Genomic DNA, 19,780 nt, shown 5'->3' with positions numbered 1-19,780 from the left:
TGTCCCAGTGCAGAAAAAAACTGCAATAACAAAGTAAATCTGAGAGCAGAACATGGGACAAAATCCTTTAAAAAGGGCTAAAATATCCACTCTGTCCTTTTAAATAGTTTTAACTGCTCTTAATATCGTTGGGTTGCAGCACAGGAACAGCATCAACAGGGATAGGGTGTGGAAGAAAATAAGCAGCAGCTGCAAGAAGTATGCAATGATAGCACTGGAAGAGAAAAGGTCTCTTAGTTTTCCCTTTATAAGAATAAAAATACTTCGTTTGCTACCAGGGTTCAAATGTAGCAGTGTTACTATGGTGACAGTGGTGCGATGCACTAAAACAATGCCAGCTTTTTTCCCCTTCATGAATATTTTTTGAACATTTTTGCAGCATGATTGCCCTGAGTTCATAAAGCTCCTCTGTAATATGCTAGAAGTACAAGCAGTGAGTACACACGAGCCTTTTTGCAAACTTCTCATTTGTGCACAGCTGGTATTGTTTAAATTAAGAATAGAAATAATTTCTGGGTTCAGAGACGAGCACAATAGAAGTGACAGAGTATTAATGTTATAACACAATAGCAAGCAGTAGGGAAAAAACTTTTACAGCTCCAGGAGAAAGGGAGGATGGGTCCTATTAATATGGTATGAATGAATTTTCTTATTTTATGAGGGTCTTCTTGTTCTGGACAAAGGCTATACATTTTACAGTTGTACAGGAATACCTCAGCCCTCTCAATGAATTATTTGGAACACAGGCTTGCTAACCACTATTGCAACTACATTAACTGCTGCCCTAAAGCCAAGGGGGAAAAAAAAAGATTTCCAACAGAAGCAGAATTGAGAAGTACTTCTGGTTTTCAGACTTCTTTAAAATAAAATTCTGCTTTTATTTGGGGAACTTATGTTACAACAATTATCTACTTCCTCTTCAGTTTGCAAAATATCTGTAATATTACTCATTATTTTTGAAGGATTTTTTTTGTTGTTCATTTGTGTTTTTTGTTGTTGGATGGTTTTTTTTTTACACTTTTGTATCAGAACAATGTCTCCCCCTCTGAGGAACCTCTATACCAAGTCTTTGCTCTTTGCAAGCACCATCCATTGCACATGTTGGTGCATTTCTCATCTTAAGTGCTCAAAAAGCTTTGCAGTTGCCCTGTGAACACTTTCAACAGTACCTGCTAGAAGTGTTTACTGAACTGCAAGCAAAAAAAAAAAAGCCTAATAAGAATTTGTTCTGAATGGGATGACTGAATTGAATGGGTTCAATCTGGAAGAGAACAAAATAATTATCTGCCAAAAGTTGGCACACACTACGCTTACAGCAAAGTACTCAAAGGTTTCAAAGAGATTAACAGCAACACAGGATTCTTTCTTCCCTAAAGAACGTGCACACATACTATTGAAAACTCTTCACAGTAAATTTTATTGGGCTCTTAAATTAGGCTGGTTTTATTCAAGTTATGTACCACTGCCATATGTTCTTGTAATGCATCATTTCTCAGCACAGCACTGTTTGAAGAAAAAGCGATTATAGTAAACTGTAGCCACATCAAAATTGTCAATCTGGTTTAAGCATAGCTGTCTCCTCCACATGTGGCAAACAGTTCTCTTTCACACTGCAGAGCAGGCAGGAAAAAGCTGCTAAAGACTACAGGATACTGAGAGAGAGGTCTTGCTTCACCACGGACCAACAGAGTACAGGAGGAAAACCTGCAATTTAAGAATGGTACAGCAATCAATAGACAACACACGGGTCAAAGCGGAGTACGTATGGCCAAAACTGGAGCTATTAAAAGAGCCTGAGAACATTCAAAAAATAAAATCCTGCTTTTTTTTTTTCTAGAAATTGATTGTTGAATTGATTGTTCAGCATCAAGGTGTTTTGAACAAATTTTCCTGTCAGCAAAGCTGGACTGGAAACAACTAAACTGCATTATCCAATATTCCTTCAGCAGTCTGATAAAGCGGAGTATAAGATGACATGCATTTTTCTACATAATAGGTCTCTTTACAAATAAAAATGTTAGATACTATGCATCTCCTTTCAGGATTGCAATTGTACTGTAATAGATACAATCACAAAAGCCAATTAGTTCCTCAAAAGCAGAGCAGCTGCAGTAATACTGCTGGACAAGGTTGGAATGCAAGAAGACAATGCTCTTGACCTGGGACTAAATGCGTCTAGGAAGGATGTTGCAGGGACGGTACTTAAAATGTTATCATTTTATTCTGCCACATTAAAAAAAAAAAGTAGGCTAAGTGGAGATTCTGATACGTAACAAAATAAGAAGAGCTGGTGTGCACATTCTCAAGATGGTGCTGGACCTCAGAAGTCAGTGCCTCTTTCAGAAGGATAGATGTGGATGTACAGACCTTTAAAAAGATTTTAGCCTACAATTCTGTTGTTCCCTAATAATGTACTATTAAGATTTCCTACCAGCCTCGACCATTTATGTACTCTGATTTATTAAAAGCTGGCATTGTGTATCAAGAAAAACACAGTATGGTGAAGCAGCTTGAACTTCAAATTTCATGCGCTCATTATATAAACCCTTAACTTCCTTAATGCATGTGAACAGCGAGGACATTGACAAGCATAATTTCAACCAAAATAGCACTGTATTAAAGCCTCTTCTCCAACTGCTTCCCTTAGCAACTCGTGTTCGGGGTAGAGTCAAAATAACAGGATTTATTTTACTTTTATCTTTGCTAGTATTTCAGCTGTGTTTAAAGACATGAAAGCAATTCAGAAGTAAGACTATTTTAATCCCATTGCAGTCATTTCTCGTGTCCAAGGGAATTATGCTTGCTGCTGCCGTCCTTAGATTATGATCTTAGCAATACTGGGATCCTTTCAAAATACCACCTTTAGAACTGCGTTTAGATATGACCCCAACCCCGATTTTCAGGAAGACCAAAGATGTTCTGGCTTTTTGCCTCTCAAACCATACCTACAACTAACAAAATTATCTTGACAATTTGAGAATGGCATGTGCCCAAATCTCTGGAAGGTCAGTCATTTACCTAAATAAGTTACTCATATAATAAGTTCTGGCCAGATGAATATATTCAGTAGGAAATACATATTTCCTATACAAGGGCCCCAGTCTCTTGCCTTAAAGGATAGGGATCGTTCAGTTTTTCCATTAGAAGTAACTTCTACATACAGACGAAAATAGTCCGACAAAACTTGCAAGCGATCTTGTCCTGTCATTCTTCTAGTAGCTGAATCCTCTAAATAAAGATGCAAATCTGCTAAAATGCAAGTAGGAATCTTAGTCATCATTCAGAAAATTAAGCACGTTGAGTATTTTAATAGCTAAATTACATGAAACAAGCTGCTAAGATGCTGCATTTTCTAGTTTTCTGTTCAAAACTGCTATAAAAAGTAACCTTTTAAGAACAGCACAACATTCTTCAAGGGCATCCCAAGAGAGACTCATTGTGACAACCAAATCTAGTCCTTTGCTTTTTGTGTGTGCCACACACAAACTAATTTACGCCTGCAATACCGGACCGTGCTTGGGTGCTAATTTGCAGATGCATGCCAATGTTCACCAGGCTTTTCGACCCGCTGCAAGTGTTGAATTCCTGAATTATTCATAAAAACACAAGAAGCAAAAAGGGTCGCTCAACCACTAGCTCAACAGACTGCATTCCAGCAGCCTGAGCGTTGCTGTATATCGCTATATCCCCTTCCTTCCCCCCTGCATTAGGGCACAGCAGATCAATAGGAAAAACATTGACTCATAGGAGGCCAACCGAAAGGCTTCAAATTCTTGGCAGCTGCATTTGGAAAGAAACAACTCTGGATTAACTCTCGCAAATCAGCAAATACCTTCTCAGCTCTCATATATTGCTGTTCACCTCTTCAAAATAAAGATCAAAGTTTAAAAATCATTACACCTCTATGAAGAAGCACGTATCTCACTGCTAGTGCATCTCATGCACGCTAGCTAGTTCCTGTGTTAGTGATCAGCTGGGGGTGGGTGGAAGAAAGCAGATGGCTAGAGAGGATATACCTCAAAAAGCTCCAGAAATAGTCTCTGGGGAAGGTAGTATTCCCAGTCACGGGAAGAGAAAGTGAATTGGGCTGCAATTTGGGAAGCAAAATCTTTAACATAGGGGTAGTCAGCTCTTTAGAAAGGAACACTTTGGTGAAACAAATTCTGGAAGGACAAACAGACCTCAAACTTCCCTGTTATGAACCAAAGCCCTGCTATCAGGCAAGGAGCACAGCTAAACTTCTCTTTTCTGCAGTCAGCTCTCCCCATCAGCATGGCTTTCCACAGCAGTTGCCTGTTCAGAAATAGGCTTAAGTGTTTTTTTCCCCTTCACTCCATTTTCAGTTCATTAATTGCTCTCATTTCCAAAGAAGTTATTTTCTTATTTCTGAGGAACAAAGGCTGCTTGGCAGTGACTCAGTTCTAAGAACTCTCTTTATCAGGAAAAGACCAAGGCAGCTTTAGTTACACGACATTACAAATGAGGCTTATATAGCACTACAGACAATGAGCATGAAAGAAGCAGATTCAGACCAATGCATGAATTACTGGGCATCATCTGAGAAAAAAGTGATCTATATGCAGGTTTCTAGTCCTTGACAAGGATGAGGTGGTTTGACCAACCTTATTTTTCACTTATTTGCAAATCTTGGCCCAGTCTTTGCCATCAATAGACGAATCAGGACTTCCAACTCCGGTTGGAAATGAAGAGACATTTCTTCTCAGAAAGAGCAGCCAGGCATTGGGACGGGTTGCCCAGGGAGGTGGTGGAGTCACCGTCCCTGGGGGTGTTCAAGGAAAGGCTGGACGTGGTGCTTGGGGACATGGTTTGGTGGGTGATGGTGGTGGTAGGGGATGGTTGGACCAGATGATCTTGTAGGGCTTTTCCTACCTTAATGATTCTATGACTAATCAGATTTTTAAATACCGAGAATATGACCCACAGCACAACTGGTATGTGTAAAAGCAGGTACTAGATGCAACAGACCTTTCCCTTCTACATTTCTTAACAGTATAGAGAAGAAACACTGACTTACTTTACAAGTAGGGAAAAAAAGTTTAGGCCTTCTATTGTGATTTCTGCTAAGGAAAGTTTTTAAAGGGTTCAAATTAAGATTGTAATGCAATATGCTCTTCCAGAGCTTCTCCAGGAAGATTCTCCAGGAAGATTCACCTGTGGTTAAGCTGCCAGCTGTCACAACAGGACCAGCAAACAAAATGCTTGCATAACTACTAATCACGGAACTAGATTTAAGCAATGAAAAAGTACATCAGTAAATACTTCATATAGAAACCCTTTGTTTGAATTCAGATAATCCTTCACCCGAATGACAGATACTTCAAAGATTTTTAAAATCCAGAAAATTGAAGTAAGTAGCACGTGTCCTTTAAAAAAATGTTTTGTGTTCCATTTTGTTTTGTTAAAAAGAAACCTAAGACTCAACATTTGAATATACCTTCCTTTTAATGTATGAATTTTGGAAGGAAAACAATCTTCCATTTTCTGGAGAGAAGAATTTCACTGAAGAGACAAAACTCCAGCCTTTACAAACTGAGCTATACTTGAGGAGGGTGTGAATAGCAGAGAAGAACTGGCAGAACATTCAATCCGACAGCCTCGCAGATGGCTGAGGGGACAGCTGTATCACACGGCGGGACGTATGCTGGTGAAGCTCTGCAAGTGAGAACTGGCTGATATTCACCTGGCTACTCACCAAAAGCTAGTAGCTGAGTAGCCCCTTACCCCGAACTCCAGGAAACAGTAACTGCACCACAACTCCTCCTACCCAGCACGCTTTAAGCTTGCAACTGCACCTGGTCCTCACTTTGGTCATCTTCTATGCTCCCTCTGTTGCAGTCCAAAAGCATTTCACCCTGGTGTTGCACAATTACCTTGGGGGCAGGAATGCTGTATTCACCCTCTGGTCCCTGGCACGAGATGAAACTTGGCCTTTAAGTATTAATGAGAGCTATTAAGCATATCCAAGATAAAATAAATAACCCGTCCATAAATTACATAGAAAAATCAATAAGACAAGTCAACATCAATAAGACAAGAATTCTGCTTCATTTTAGAGGCTAAAAAGTTCTTGTTCATTACACAAATGTACGAAATGTTATTGACCTAGGACTTCCTGATTAAATGCTCATTAGTGCATTTAGACTGGAAGCTTACAGCACTCGAGCACGCAGTACCTGTACTGTTCACATACCCTGTACCAAAGCAAAGCATTCTCTACGTAATTCAAATACTTATGAACTATACAATGGCTTTTCAGGATTCGAAGTTTTATTTTTTTTTTAAAAGTTTAGACTACACAAAGAGAGAGACTCACATGTGGTCTCAGAGACTCACATCCTGAATCGGTCACTGCCGCAGACTTTACTGGATCCTGCGCAGATCTTGAAGTATTCACAGATCTTGAAGTATTCGCCATGCTTCAGACACCCACAGGCGTTAAGCAACCTGTGCTCTACACAGTCCAACTGACCCTACAAACACGAAGATCGCTACAGAAAGCATTTCATTAGCACCACCAGGGCTCCACTTGATCTTGTAGGAAGTGCTAGGATGATTTGCTGTTTGCAGTATCCTTGTCTCTAGAGCAGCATTTGGAAACAGTCAAGCCAACACGCTGAGCTGCCTCAGCTCTCCTCTCCTTTAGTGGAATGGAAATTCCTGAGAAATTCTCCAGGAAACCAAGAGCTGAGGGAACTGAAACCAACTATAAGCAGAGGTGAACAAGAAACCATTTCTTTCCCTGGCATTCACCAAAGCCATTAAATTTTCACCGCTGACAGCTACTCTTGTCACTCAAGAGTTGGGTATAGAAACAAAGTTTTTATTAGGTGTACAAAAGAGTATAATCCCTAATCCTCCTTGTCTTCTTTTGATGCTCTTATACTTGTTTAAAGGGGTCCTTTTGATTTATTCAAGTTTCAGTGGTAAGGATTTAAGACCCTACATTGCTATGAATGACCCACTCATACCTGTACAAACATGCATGTAGAAACAGGAAGGGAGGAGAAGGGAGATCTATTCCAGTACATTTAAATTCACACCTTAGCTTAACTATATAAAGCCTTAGCTTTCAATACTTTGTATGAAGAGAGCAGGACTCTTCTGTCCATTTTCACATTTAGCTGTTTTAGAGGCCTGTAGTACTTTAAAGTTAAATTAAGTACCAGTGGTGCTTCTTGCAGGTTTCAAATATATCCTACCCCTAGACAACATGAACAGATCCAATAAAAAGCTTCTAAAATAATCCTGCGGACGTCAGAGAATAAACAATACCTACTTGTTCTACTAAGAAGGTTTAAGAGGCCTGCCACATGCAAAGCAGGCAAAGAAATTTGCTGCTTAAAATCCAAAACAGCAAGAAAGCTTCTGACCTTCACATCCATTCCACAAATTCCTGAAACCAAGTTGAAAGTGTCTGAAAGCAATGAAGACATTGTGAACAAACTTGACAAAACAAACCAGCACAGAGTAAACTCAATTTCAGTAGCTACTCTGTAATATTAAATGAAGGGATTTGATTTAACTGGAAGCAACAATAAATTTAAAATCTCTCTGGAGTCAGGAACAGCACAGAAGCTATTCCTGTGCTTTCGCTCAAATAAGATACTCTACTTGAGACTATAAAAATCTAGAGGTAACTCTTTGTTTGCTTTCGGATCACCATCCTTCCCAACACTTACCACCCGTCACACAAAACATACAGGGGATGTACACAGTGGAATCAAAACAACCTTTCAAAAGAGCCCTTGTAGCTTTTCCACAAGGAACAAAGCCATTACTTCCTGTTACGTGTATCAGCGCTTATCTCAGCACAGCCCTGTAGACACAGTCCAGGCCACTTCACACCTATTTTATGTCTCTGAAGGTTTCTGCAGGGTGAAAGGAACAGCTCCACGTTAAATTTCAGGCGTAACAATAGCTTACACACACCAGAAACCATAAAAATTAGGAAACAGCACTGAAATATTATAAATAAAATAGTGTTCCGAAGAGCTTGGAGTGCTGCTTACACGGCACATATCGCACACTGCCCCAGATTTCTGCCAAGAGGACCTTTCATGGGGTAACACTGCTACAAAGCACTCAAGCGAGTGGAATAAACTAACACAAACAGGCATTTCTGTTCACCTCCTCAGCTCAAGCAGCATTGCCATGGTTACCACGTTGATCACCATTGCCTTTAAGTACATTCTAAATACAGACCAAACGCATAGCTTGGCAGTTTAAACAGCCTTAATAACTACCCAGCAGGCTAGTTCTTGGGAACTGGCTTTCTCTCTAAGGTCCAAGGCACTCAAATATCATGTTATAGAGATGCCTGAAAACTTAGCAAGTGTACTGTTTTATTGTACCATCCAAATCATTTGGAAAAGCAATCACGAAAACAGGACAGATCAATAAATCATCTCATCGTATCACCTGCATCAGACTCCAAAACGTATGTACCCATCTTAAAAAGGTTTGTCTTGCATGTGGTTAAAGTTGTTTCCTTTGAGGCCACCATGCAGGGATAGCAAGAGTCTAACTGAAATCACAGCATACCTACTGCAAAAACCGTTAGTCACTCACAGTACACTGTTTGCAGTAAATATGCCCCTAGGTACACGTTGCAGAGATTTATTTCTGAGAAGTTCGTACTTAACCAGATAGGATGATGCACATTGGTATCACTTTCATTAACAGGATTTAGAACTACCTACCTTCTACTACTATTAAAAGTTGGAGAAAACATCAAACCAAACCTCGAGAAGATAGTAATACACTTCAGAAAAACTCCCCTTTCCTTGTTGGAATTTTAAAAGTTTACATACAGTTTTAGTTTGCATCCTACAAGAAGAACAAATGAAGAATTCATTTTTCTAACAGCATACAAACCAGAAAAGAAATGGGTTTCATGGGCAGCTTGTTAAAAGGATGCTCCATTTAGATAGCCCCTACAACTGCAAACATCAATAAAATTCTGAGCTTATAACTCGACAATACATATTCATAAAGCCTTCTTGACAAATTTGAATTATACTAAAAAAAAATCACATATTTGCTTAGGACTGCCTCAAACCAGAAGCAGCATAGGGCATAAAATGCAAAAAGCAGAAGCAAAGTTAAGGGGCTCAGGAAGGCCTGGAGTAAGCTTCCTCTGTAGTGGATGCGTAGGCTACAGAGTAAGTGAATCAGCTTTGGCATCCAGTGTTTTCAAGCTTGAATAAAGTTAGTTTAATATTTTAATATTTCATTAAAATAATTTAGACCTTATAAATAAAGCAGGAGATTCAAAACAGGCTATGAAGCAATCTTCTGGGTCAGTGGAATTTTACTGGTAATTCACCGTTGAGTTATGCAACTGTGGTAACCCACGTACGGCAGGCAGTGAGCGAGCCTCTGCCTTCCTGCACCAGGAGCAATAGCCAGACACAGAAAGCCTCTGTTCTCAAGGGTGATGTGACCAGTCAAGCCACCCACACAGGCTCTTTCTGTGTGGTTTAGCATTTAACCCTCTCAATACGTGCATGGATACTACTTGATTCCCTTTCCTGCATGGATACTATTCATTAGCCGGTCATTTTCATTTCAGAGAAGTGGTCCCACAGAGAAGCTTTACCAGCAAAATTAGAGCAGCGTGATTGTTCCGTACAGCTGCGTGGAATAAGACTGGGAGGGAACTGGCTCTTAACAGCCTAAGAACCATTCTGCTACATGCAGAGACACAGCCTTCTTCCAGATACAAAATAAACATGTCAATGATTTAATGCAGCTTTATTCAAGCTTTTGGCAGTAAAGGTACACTGATTCAGCAGGCAAAAAAACAGTTTGGGGATAATGAATCTGACCCTGACACAAGAGCTAGCATTCTGTCTCTTATCTGCTAAAAAATGACCTTTAACAACCACAGGCATGCCTCAACAGTACTTTAATTGAAGAGTGGTTTCTTTAAAACAGATACAAGTCATTTGTGGTTTGCGTGAATACGCTTGCACCCCTGAAACTGTGCAAGACTTGCTTCTCTGTACAGGAGCCTGAACGCCCATCTTCAGAGAATGACTGGGGTAGGATCTGAGGAGAAACTGGATAGCAACTATGAGAAGTTAGGAGTTACACCTGCTTGCTCCAGAGATGCTCACAGGAGGATCATTCATTCTTTTCCTCCCTTCAAGAAGTCCAGAGAGACTGAAAGAGCCCAGAGCACAGTGCCACTCCGCTGAACAGTGAGGCTAACAGCTTACAACTCCAATTATAGCCTCTGCACAGTCTTGAGATGCGAATCTCTAAAACAAGAGACTAGAAAAAGAGAAGTTGGGCAAGTACCACTTCTTCCTCTAGAAAAAAAACATAAGAACAGAAAACTCCAACAGGCTGCATGTAAATAAAGTAATTTTCATCTTCCTTTCCTCTGGAGTAAGCTAGGAAAGCCTGACCACTCAGGTTAGGCTGGCTTGTGACGGGGAAACCAGTATTAAAATGCTGGTTGGAAGGAAAAAAAAAGAAAAACTGACACTGCTGTGGTCTAGGTTGAAGGTGGAACATCAAGGACAAACCTTAGAGCCATACTGGTGTACGTTGCTCTTTAGTATATCCCGACCTTAGTTGTCGTAGTGGGAGTAAGAGCAACAGACTGACTTGCAATTTCCCTTTATTTGTATTAAATGTACATGTAAAACTATTTTACAAAGAAAAGGAGTCTTTGCTCAGCCCGTGTTCCAAGCAAGACAGATGGAAATCAGTTCTGGCTCAGAAGCCACAGAGCTGTGAGCACAACACTTGGTTTGACAGAATGTGCCTTGCAATTAGAATCAGCTCCACTGGTTTCTAGGAGAGGAAACTTGGCTTCTGACCCCAGTCGCACAGGACACGACCGTTTTGGTTCAAGGTTAAAGCACTACAGAGGGGAGGCTGACCTCCAAAAAAGCATCACAGAAGAGCTGGCAAGAGGCCAGCGAAAGCTTAAATGCTTGGCGACCAACATGTGATTACTGGGGAATGTGAGCTATTCTCAAGCACTTCCCCTTTCTCTGCAACAATGGCAATATATAAACCCTTAAACAACACAGAAACACATCTTTGAGATTAAGAGACGCATATTGAAGGACTGTAAACCATTAAAAGCTTGTCTTACTATTGCTTGCAAATAATCATTACATGTCTTACAACAGCTGAACAACGACAACTATGTTCAGCCTTGCCAACAGGCATCTCACAAGTGCACAGGATACTGCCACGCTGATACACTGAGAGCAGATTTTGGTATTTAGTTTCTCCATTCCTTCCCAGTCAACATCATCCTGCAGGCCTGGATCCTCTGCAGTCAGTTCTGCTTTAAAATTCTGCTGCAATTCTACTGTGTCCATTGAGGATCTATTTTTGGATCTGTCAAATATTCCTCACTGATTGTTCCATGCTTAAGTCTTGCCTTTATAAAAGCTAAAAATGGTATTCGACGCTTTTTTGGTCTTCAAATCACAAACACTTTCAACAAGCAGTCCTATTAAAACACGCTGAACATCTGGAACGTGTTTTTCTTAAATAAAATTATTGCTGCATAGACAAAATATAATTTAATAGTGGGGGAGGAAAGGATGACTACAACATCGTTACAGGATAAGCTCAGAATTCCTCATTAAAGCATTAGCTGAAAGGTTAAAGACTTGTACTGCACAAAGAACAAAGTCTCCTGATCTCCATGCAGATCAACACCCCCTTCCCTGCCGCCCCACGAAGGCTCAGCCGAACAGGTTTGACTTCATTGACTCAGACTGCACCCACCAGGTTTTAATTTGGCCCAGAGGCAAGCGGTCTCTAACTACTGCACCAGTGATTTCACTCTACCAGGAGCACAACCAGCACAGGAAGGAAATCTTTGCCAAGAAGGTAGAATTCAAGATAAGTAGTGTGGCTCGAATGTCTGGGTCTGGCTTGTGGGCCAGCAAAATATCCGCTGCCAGGTAAAAAGCAGCTGTACTCTATTAAGTGCATCAATTACTTCTTGAGCATTCACTGATGTCAAAGTAATGTCATCCAAGTGCAGCAGGAGAGGGTCTGAGGCCTGGAAAAAAAAAGCTCAAGCTAGGAAGTTAAATGTAACATTGAATAAAATATAGATCTTAACCTTACATACGTGTCTGATGTAGCAGAAGGCTCAAAAAGGTTTGAAGGTGACGGCGGAAGATCAACAGTACAGAACAAGAGCAGTTCCTCATACAGAATCAAACTATTAAAGAGCCGAGGACCCATCAGCATGACAAAGAAGAATTTCAGGTCTGAGGGAGGCAACACACGGATCTATAACTGAGCAAGCAGCATGAAGGATGTGAGAGGGTTGCACCGTCTCTTCCAATACAGGGAGCAGGTGGTGTGAAACCGAGCCAGGCTCTGGATAAAGGATATCTCTCTTGACAGGATGTGTCATGAAGCACAGGCTCCTGCTGGAGGGTGTCATGTCAGGGAGCTCGCTTACTTCCAGAAAGGAATTGGGCAGGCCCGGGAAACCAACCACATACGGTGCTATTACACACCACAGGTGCACTCCGGACCAGAAGGGCTGTCAGGACACACCACCATGGACTGAAAGAGCATCAGAGAGGATTACCACGATCAGCTCATTTGTATCCTCTCCCCTAAAGGGGGACAGACGCTGGCCACTGGCGGACACACAGCGCACTAGCTAGCTGGGCCTCCCGGTACAATTCAGAACGGTGGTGCTCATTAAGAGACAGCACACAATTCTTTTCCCCACATCCAAACCGATCACCAGGGTACCAATAACCAGGTAACAGCAATGCACTGGCAGGTAAAGGTGGTGCAGCTTCTAGGCCCCAAGTCTGCTTACCACTAAAATAAAGAGAAGAATATCACTAGCTTCAAAAGACAAGTCAATTAAAAAACAGTTGAGATTCCTTTGTTTCTTTTCTAAAAGATTCTTAAAACCCTAGATTACAATCGCTTCTTTGTTCTTTACCCTCCTTTACAGCAAGGCAAGGCAGACAAATAAAAGCAGGAATCAATTCAGTCAACACAACAACCAACTTCAAGTGAAATTGCATTAAACCCTGTTCATTACGGCATCAGTAGCTGCACCACACAGACCATGAAACACTTCAATAGAAATAAGTAATTTCATAGAGCCGTGAATTCAGTAATGAAGAATTTATCCACAGGCCAATGAATTGCACAGCAAAGAGAGAGTTTTGCAAATTAAGAAGTACAATTTACACGCTGAATGAAATAGCCAGCAAAATGTCCTCTGGAACGGATTCCGCTGACTGATGTTCCTGAACCGGGCTAGTGGTTATGGCACTCGCATTTTGCACTAACTGAAAACACACAATACACTCAAGGAAGGAAGTGCTCTCATCAGGAAACTAATTGTTCCCCTTCTGTTGTGGCATAAACAAATATAAATGACACGTTACCATCCTCACCATCGCCACAGAAATATTCATTTTCACAAAATGATATCTATTAGGCTCAAAGCAATCTAATATTCCAGCGGCGGCAGGCAAGACAGAAAGGTACCGGTTAGAGAGGCCAAGATGTTATAAGAATTTTGCAATATAGATTTCAAACTGTTACACAGAACGATCTGCATATATTCCAAGAAAACACCTATGCTCAAATACTGAGACTACAAACAATGTCAGAATGAAAACACTGTTGTAATTATCCAACAAGAAATTTTAAAAATAGATCTGGGGGGCTAACCTTGTAAGTCTGATCATGACAAAGTCTTGAAATGCTAATCTTAGAGAAGCCAAATGTATATAATTAAGAAATAATTAAGCGAGCTGAAACAAAAACATTTTCAATACTAAAAGGTAGCTTCTCTTTGCCCCCTCCCACAATTCCTGTGCTATCCTCAGAATCAAAGCTGTTAGGTGCCAACAGACTGACATGTTTATTTTCATGTTTACTGATACACACACTCTACACCTAGATATCATAAAGCCACACCCAAGAGGAATCCAAGACACAATGTTCAAATTACGAATACAAAACATGGAAGACAACCCAGTGAGAATGCAAGCTTCCACGTTAGATCATACAAAATAACACCTTCATTTTATTTTTCTAAGATAAGGGAAGATTCCCATTTACACCAACTCCCAAAAATCTCTATTTGCAAGCTGTTAAGCACAATGTGCAAATACCCTGCACTGCTCAACAGCACCAGGCCTCAGGAGTGCTGAATCAAGTTCCTAATGCCCTCCCACTTACTGTTACAGCAGTCAGTTTCTGCGTTTCTCGAACCACAGAGCCCTAATTATTCCCCGTGGAACCAGGGGCTCCTGCAGTGCAACATGCACTGACAAACGCCGTGCTGACTTGCTCCTGCTCTTGCTCTCTTGTGGCCAGCTGCCATCATCTCACCAACAGTGCAGGAGGGGATGAGCACCTGCTCCCACAGGGGTGCTCATCAGCCCTAAGTGAGGCAGCTGAGGCAATCGGGAAGACAACATTTATTTGTTTTTTCCCCCCAGGATGGCTTTTGACCAACCTATCTCCCTGAACTGGCTTGCCAACAAACTGCAGCATCTTTGTAAGACAGCAACAAGAACACAGGGTACCGCTAACTTAGCTGTAATGGGAAGCCACACATTTTGTGAACCACAGGCTGAAAGCCTCTACAAACTGGGCTGAAATCAGTATATCTTGAGCAAGAGTGACACAGGGAGAAGCCAATAGCTCAGGACCTGATCTCAGCTTGTGATGGCTTGTGCTTGCTTGTCTTCTTTTGGTAACATTGCTCCACACTGCAGCAGAGCCCAGGTGATGCCAGCCAGTCCTTCCAAGAGAGGCTTTGCACCGATGCTGCCACCATCTCTTCTACCAGTGTGAGTTATTGACGTGACTCACCTCAAACATCACTGACATTACAACAGAAACAACTGACATGCAAATACACTATGAGAAAGCAGAATGATTAAATTACCTGTAGTAGGCCTTGCTTAACATTCTACCTGAGCTGCTAACCTTACCTCTCTCAACTACATACAAAAATGAGATAAAAAGAGCTAGTAATTCAGCTTAACAGTCTAATTCCTCATTTAAAATATATACACAGTAAGCTACATGAAAAACTTGAAGATGAGTTCACTGGGGAGAATACAGACCACTTAAGACTAACCTGTAATTAATTTTAACTTGAGCTAATTAACAGATTTCCTTGCAAATTCTCAGAAGGTTCATTCTATATTCAGAACACAAGAGTTTAAAGATCACATCTCCTTCCTCCTTCCAGAAACTTAATGAATTCAAAGCAAAAATGTCTTGTTTACAAAGAATCACAATGAATATCCCTAAATTGTGTGTTCCAAAATGTGGACTCAGATCAAATATGAGTTGTGGAAAGTCATCAGGGGTTGTCTCCAATCCTTCAGGCTCTCCTATGCCCTCTTTCATCCTGAACTTGTTTCTTAGAAGCATCTGAGCTCCAATCTTCCGCTGTCTGCAGCTCCCTCAGTTCGCAGCAGTAAGAGCTCCCCAGGAAGAGGAAGCACAGATTATTCAAGCTGGAGGCGCACGTAACTGGCCACACCATACGGAAACATCTCATGCTACGTCTGAAGCCGAAGTCTTTGATCTCTAAATAACCCCTGGCTCCTCATTGGACATGTTTTTAGAATCAACGAGAAAAAGCAATATACAATATCTCTCTCCCACGGGGTTTCAAAAGCTTTTACGTGTGCTTCTTAATGGCTAACCACACATTAAGTGACAAGCACAAAGCTCAACGTTTTCCAGATCATAACTGTAATACCATGGGTGTCTAGGACTCTGCAGAACGTGTTAACCACTTCCTTTCTGCCAGGTTCCCAACGGGTATTTTTGACTCAAAACGTCACTTGGTTGCTTAACAGATCCTAGAGCAGCACTTCACTCCCATCTCGGCGATAAAAAAAACCTGCAAAGGGTGAAATACTTGGAGTGCTTTTAGAACAAAGCAACAGGACCAGTTTTCATACATATTTTTTCTTCCGTTGACACCTTTCAGAGTTTAACAGAAGTGGTGTTTTAGCTTTTAAAGTGCCGAAGACTTGTCAAAAAAACTGACCAAAAGCATTTGGTGAAGAACTGCAGCCATCAACTACAGGCAGGTCATGTGTTTGCCCACAAAAACAGGAAACAGCTAGCCATGGAAATATCTAAGCATGCCATGAAATAATATGCAAAGTGCACAGTAAGCAGGCTGCTAAAGTCAATATTTCTCCCCAGTGCTTTGCTTAACTCCTATGTTTGTTAACTACAGCTCATTCCAAACAAGTGGCCAAAAATTCATTTGTTCTTACAGCGCGTGCTAACACAAGAGACCATCAACAATGACATAAAACAGCAGTTAAGCTGCAGACACTTATTCCAAAACAAGAAAATCCATACAAGGTACTGTTCCACAGCTCTTTTGGTAATGCGTTTCCAACAGTAAATAAGCCTGAATTTTCAACAAAGACAGGAAGCAAAGTAGATGAGAGCCTGGGAATCAAACAATGGGAGGGAAAACAGCCGAGCCTTTTCAGTAGTGGGCACTGAGTTTGTTCCCTTCCCCAGGCATCAAGCATTTAAGAAGAATCATCAAGAACCCAATGGGGAAATAAAACACTTCTCTATACTTTTAAAGCTTACTTTGTGCTTTCAAAAGTACTTGAGAATGGCCTTCCTCCTAGCTTCCTTTTTCTCATCAGCCTGTCAGCCCCTCCCCTCTTCACGTAAGCAGAACGCATTTTTCCAAGAAAAAGACTAAAACGAAGAAAAAACTTAGGGATTTGTGAGCAGGTGTGGCACTTTGCTTGATATATAGTGATTTTTTAATGCCATTTTAAAATAATATGCTTTAAAATGATGTGGTGCCTGATCAGGAATCTCATTACAATCCAGATCGAGGGATTGTACTTTGCTTTGTCAATCTGAAAACAGGCAATTTTTTTCTGACGCACTCTATCATTGAAGGGTATTTATGCCGTCTAGAACCTTATTACTTCCCTGTAATTTAGAGATACTTTAACTCATGAAGATTTATCTTAAATGTAGTGCTTTTTTCAGTCCTACATAACCAAAGAAATCCAGTCAGCCTGTTGTCTAAAAGCAGCAAATTTAAACCATTAATATTACCCGATAAGCAAAAGGGCACCACGTGTTACACTCAAGACAGATTCATGCTTTAGCTACTTTAGATATTCTAGCAGAACAAAGGAAAAAAATGATCAATTTTTTAAAGGATTTTAATGAAAACACGCAGCTTGGAGGGGGAAAAGGTTTCAGCCTCAAAAATACCAATAACACCTGCATTGCTTATTTTAAAACAAAATTTAAAGATATTTCCACAACAAGCTCCTGACATCGATGACCAGTTTACCTACAGGCTTCTCCTCATTGTTTGGCTCCAGCGGAGGCTGACAGATACCAGGCACTTTAACGGACTGGAAGTGTTATTTCAGATATTCAGAAGACAGCAAACCACCTTTGAAAGTCCATCTCCTGTCACAGGCAGATCTGAAAAGTCTGTTTTCACAAAGCTACAAGCTCTTAAAATGCACTTCAAATTGACTAACGTAACAGGACAAGTTTAAAGCACATTTGCTGTGTTTAGTCATGATACTATTCACACTTATTTCCAAAACCAAGTAATTTGTGGCTGCAAACAAGACAGTTTCTAGATGAACCATAATAGATTTTCCACGGAGCTTCCAGAGGCTCCCAAAAAACCCCTCTGGTCTCAGGACACTCGATGCATTGTTTTCAAAATCTTACTTTTTTTTTTTACCACTTGCATATGCTCCACCTTTGGAATGTCATAGTAGCTGATTATTCATTATCTAAATTTATTTTGGAAATTAAACTCAAAGGGAATTATCTAATGCACATCAGACTGAAAACGAGCTGTGAATCTTCAAAGTTAATTTTGACTTCACATGCAGTTAAAAAGGCTTCAAGATTCCAATTCTTAATTGCCTTCTAACATGAAGAACTACTTATTCAGTTAAGTCACTATATTACTTTAAATGCAAACTTCTTAAAGCTAGCGTTAAAAATTGCATCTCATCTTTAGAAGTTTCATAAAAGCAGTTTCTTAGTTTTTCCCCCCAATATTTTTAACCCTGGTAACTTGACAAGAGCCTAAGTAAACAGTAATTTCTCCACATTTCAGCTACTTTCAGCATTAGTACATTTCAATTTGAGCAGGAGGAAAAATAAGCTGAGATTCTATTCAGTCTGATAAACATCTGGACAAGTTTCTCTTTCTATAAATATATATATACATGCAATTTTCAATAAGTTATGACAGATATACCACAGAGCTGCCCAAAATCCATCATGTCACAATGTGTAGCCACATCACCTGCGTTAGGCACGCCAGACTACGGCATGATAAATCCTAGACTATAATTCCAACCTCTTTCCAAGTTCAGGAGATAACTTAATTAAAATATTTGCATCCAGTTCTTACTGTTTTCAAAGCAACTTAGATACTATCTGAAACCACACAACTCATCGGTAAAAATTAATTGCCTTCAAGCTTATATTAGATTTTATATAGCTTGCTTTAATATTAAAGGAAGGCACGAAGCATGCAGCAACAAATCTCCCAATTCACTTCCTACAACAGCGCTTCATAAGTTCTGTTTCAGACTTGAGAGACAAGGGTTTGTGCCTTAAGTACATTGTCAGAGATGCATTACAGTTCAATAAGCTCATTTTTGGATTTCAGTGGAAGAATATAAAGAGAAACTGTTTTCAACATCAACTTAGAAAGAAAAAATTTCTACTGCATCTATTTTAAAGTCTTTATATCATAACTGTCTGCGAAACACTTGTCAGTCTTGGTTCAGGTCAAAGTGGAATCAAATCCAGTTTTTGTCTTAATACAGCGGCACTCACCCTTCACAGAGCTTCACAAAGCTCTCTCAAAACACACTACAGCCGCGTGAAAGGAATGCTGATTGTACTTCACTCTCCTTCAAGTACTTCTTCGAAGCCCAGGATGGGAAAAGTGGGCAAATAGGAAGCTTGTAGCGTAAATGACCCATTCTGAAAGTGGCTTTCCCTTGGTTGCCCTCGGAAAGCAACGATTTCATGCTTGCTTCTCTAGCTGAAAACCAGGTATTAGTTTGACTTCATAGGTTCCAATCCATAGAACTGGAAGCTGTATCATCCAGGAGGTCTTCAAGGTCCATGGGGGCATTGCTAGCACTGGTGATATTCATCTCCAGCTACTGTATCAACTGAACTACCTCTCCAGCTGTAGCAACTCTCAGGTAAGGAGGAAGGATTCTGCAGATAAGTTGCTGAGTACTTTTAAAAATTTTAAGACCAAGATAACATCCCACACAACACAAGTCACGCTAGAAACAGTGACCTTTGTTAGACAACTCAGCATAATGAACACTGATGCCACGCTGAGCAAAGGTTTCCTCTGTAGGAGGAAGAAAAGAAAAAGCCTAACAGCTGAGCATCTCGGGGAGAGTTTAAACCTCTATTTGAAGAGACATTCTCTCAAAGGCTTGGGGGCAAATAAACGAGAGCAACAGAAAAATCAAACATACTGTTAAAGTCATTTGCTGGGTGCCTTAAATTCAAGCTTGGTACACGCCAGCATTTGTTCCTCATTTAAGTAGAGCTGCTGGTACAGTTAAAATAACACCACAGCACTTTGCTGCTGAGACTATGCAATATAATACTTCCACTTTAGCAATCACAGAAGTTGACATGAACATTCCTTCCAGAAATATTTGATCGAATTCTGCAATCACGATTCAACCAAAGGAAAATACTAACA

The 19,780-nt window shown here is 40.5% G+C and overlaps 1 protein-coding gene across 2 annotated transcripts in view; it reads right to left on the bottom strand.

Moving 5' to 3' along the window:
• Positions 1 to 19,780, bottom strand: part of SEC14L1 (SEC14 like lipid binding 1) — a 42,785-nt gene that overhangs the window by 20,415 nt on the left and 2,590 nt on the right. The window lies entirely within an intron of this gene.

This window comes from Anser brachyrhynchus, assembly GCF_964034855.1.
Source record: "Anser brachyrhynchus genome assembly, chromosome: 18".
Lineage (NCBI taxonomy): Eukaryota > Metazoa > Chordata > Aves > Anseriformes > Anatidae > Anser > Anser brachyrhynchus.
The sequence above is the reverse complement of the archived record's forward strand: the minus strand, read 5'-3'. Positions and strand labels throughout refer to the sequence as shown.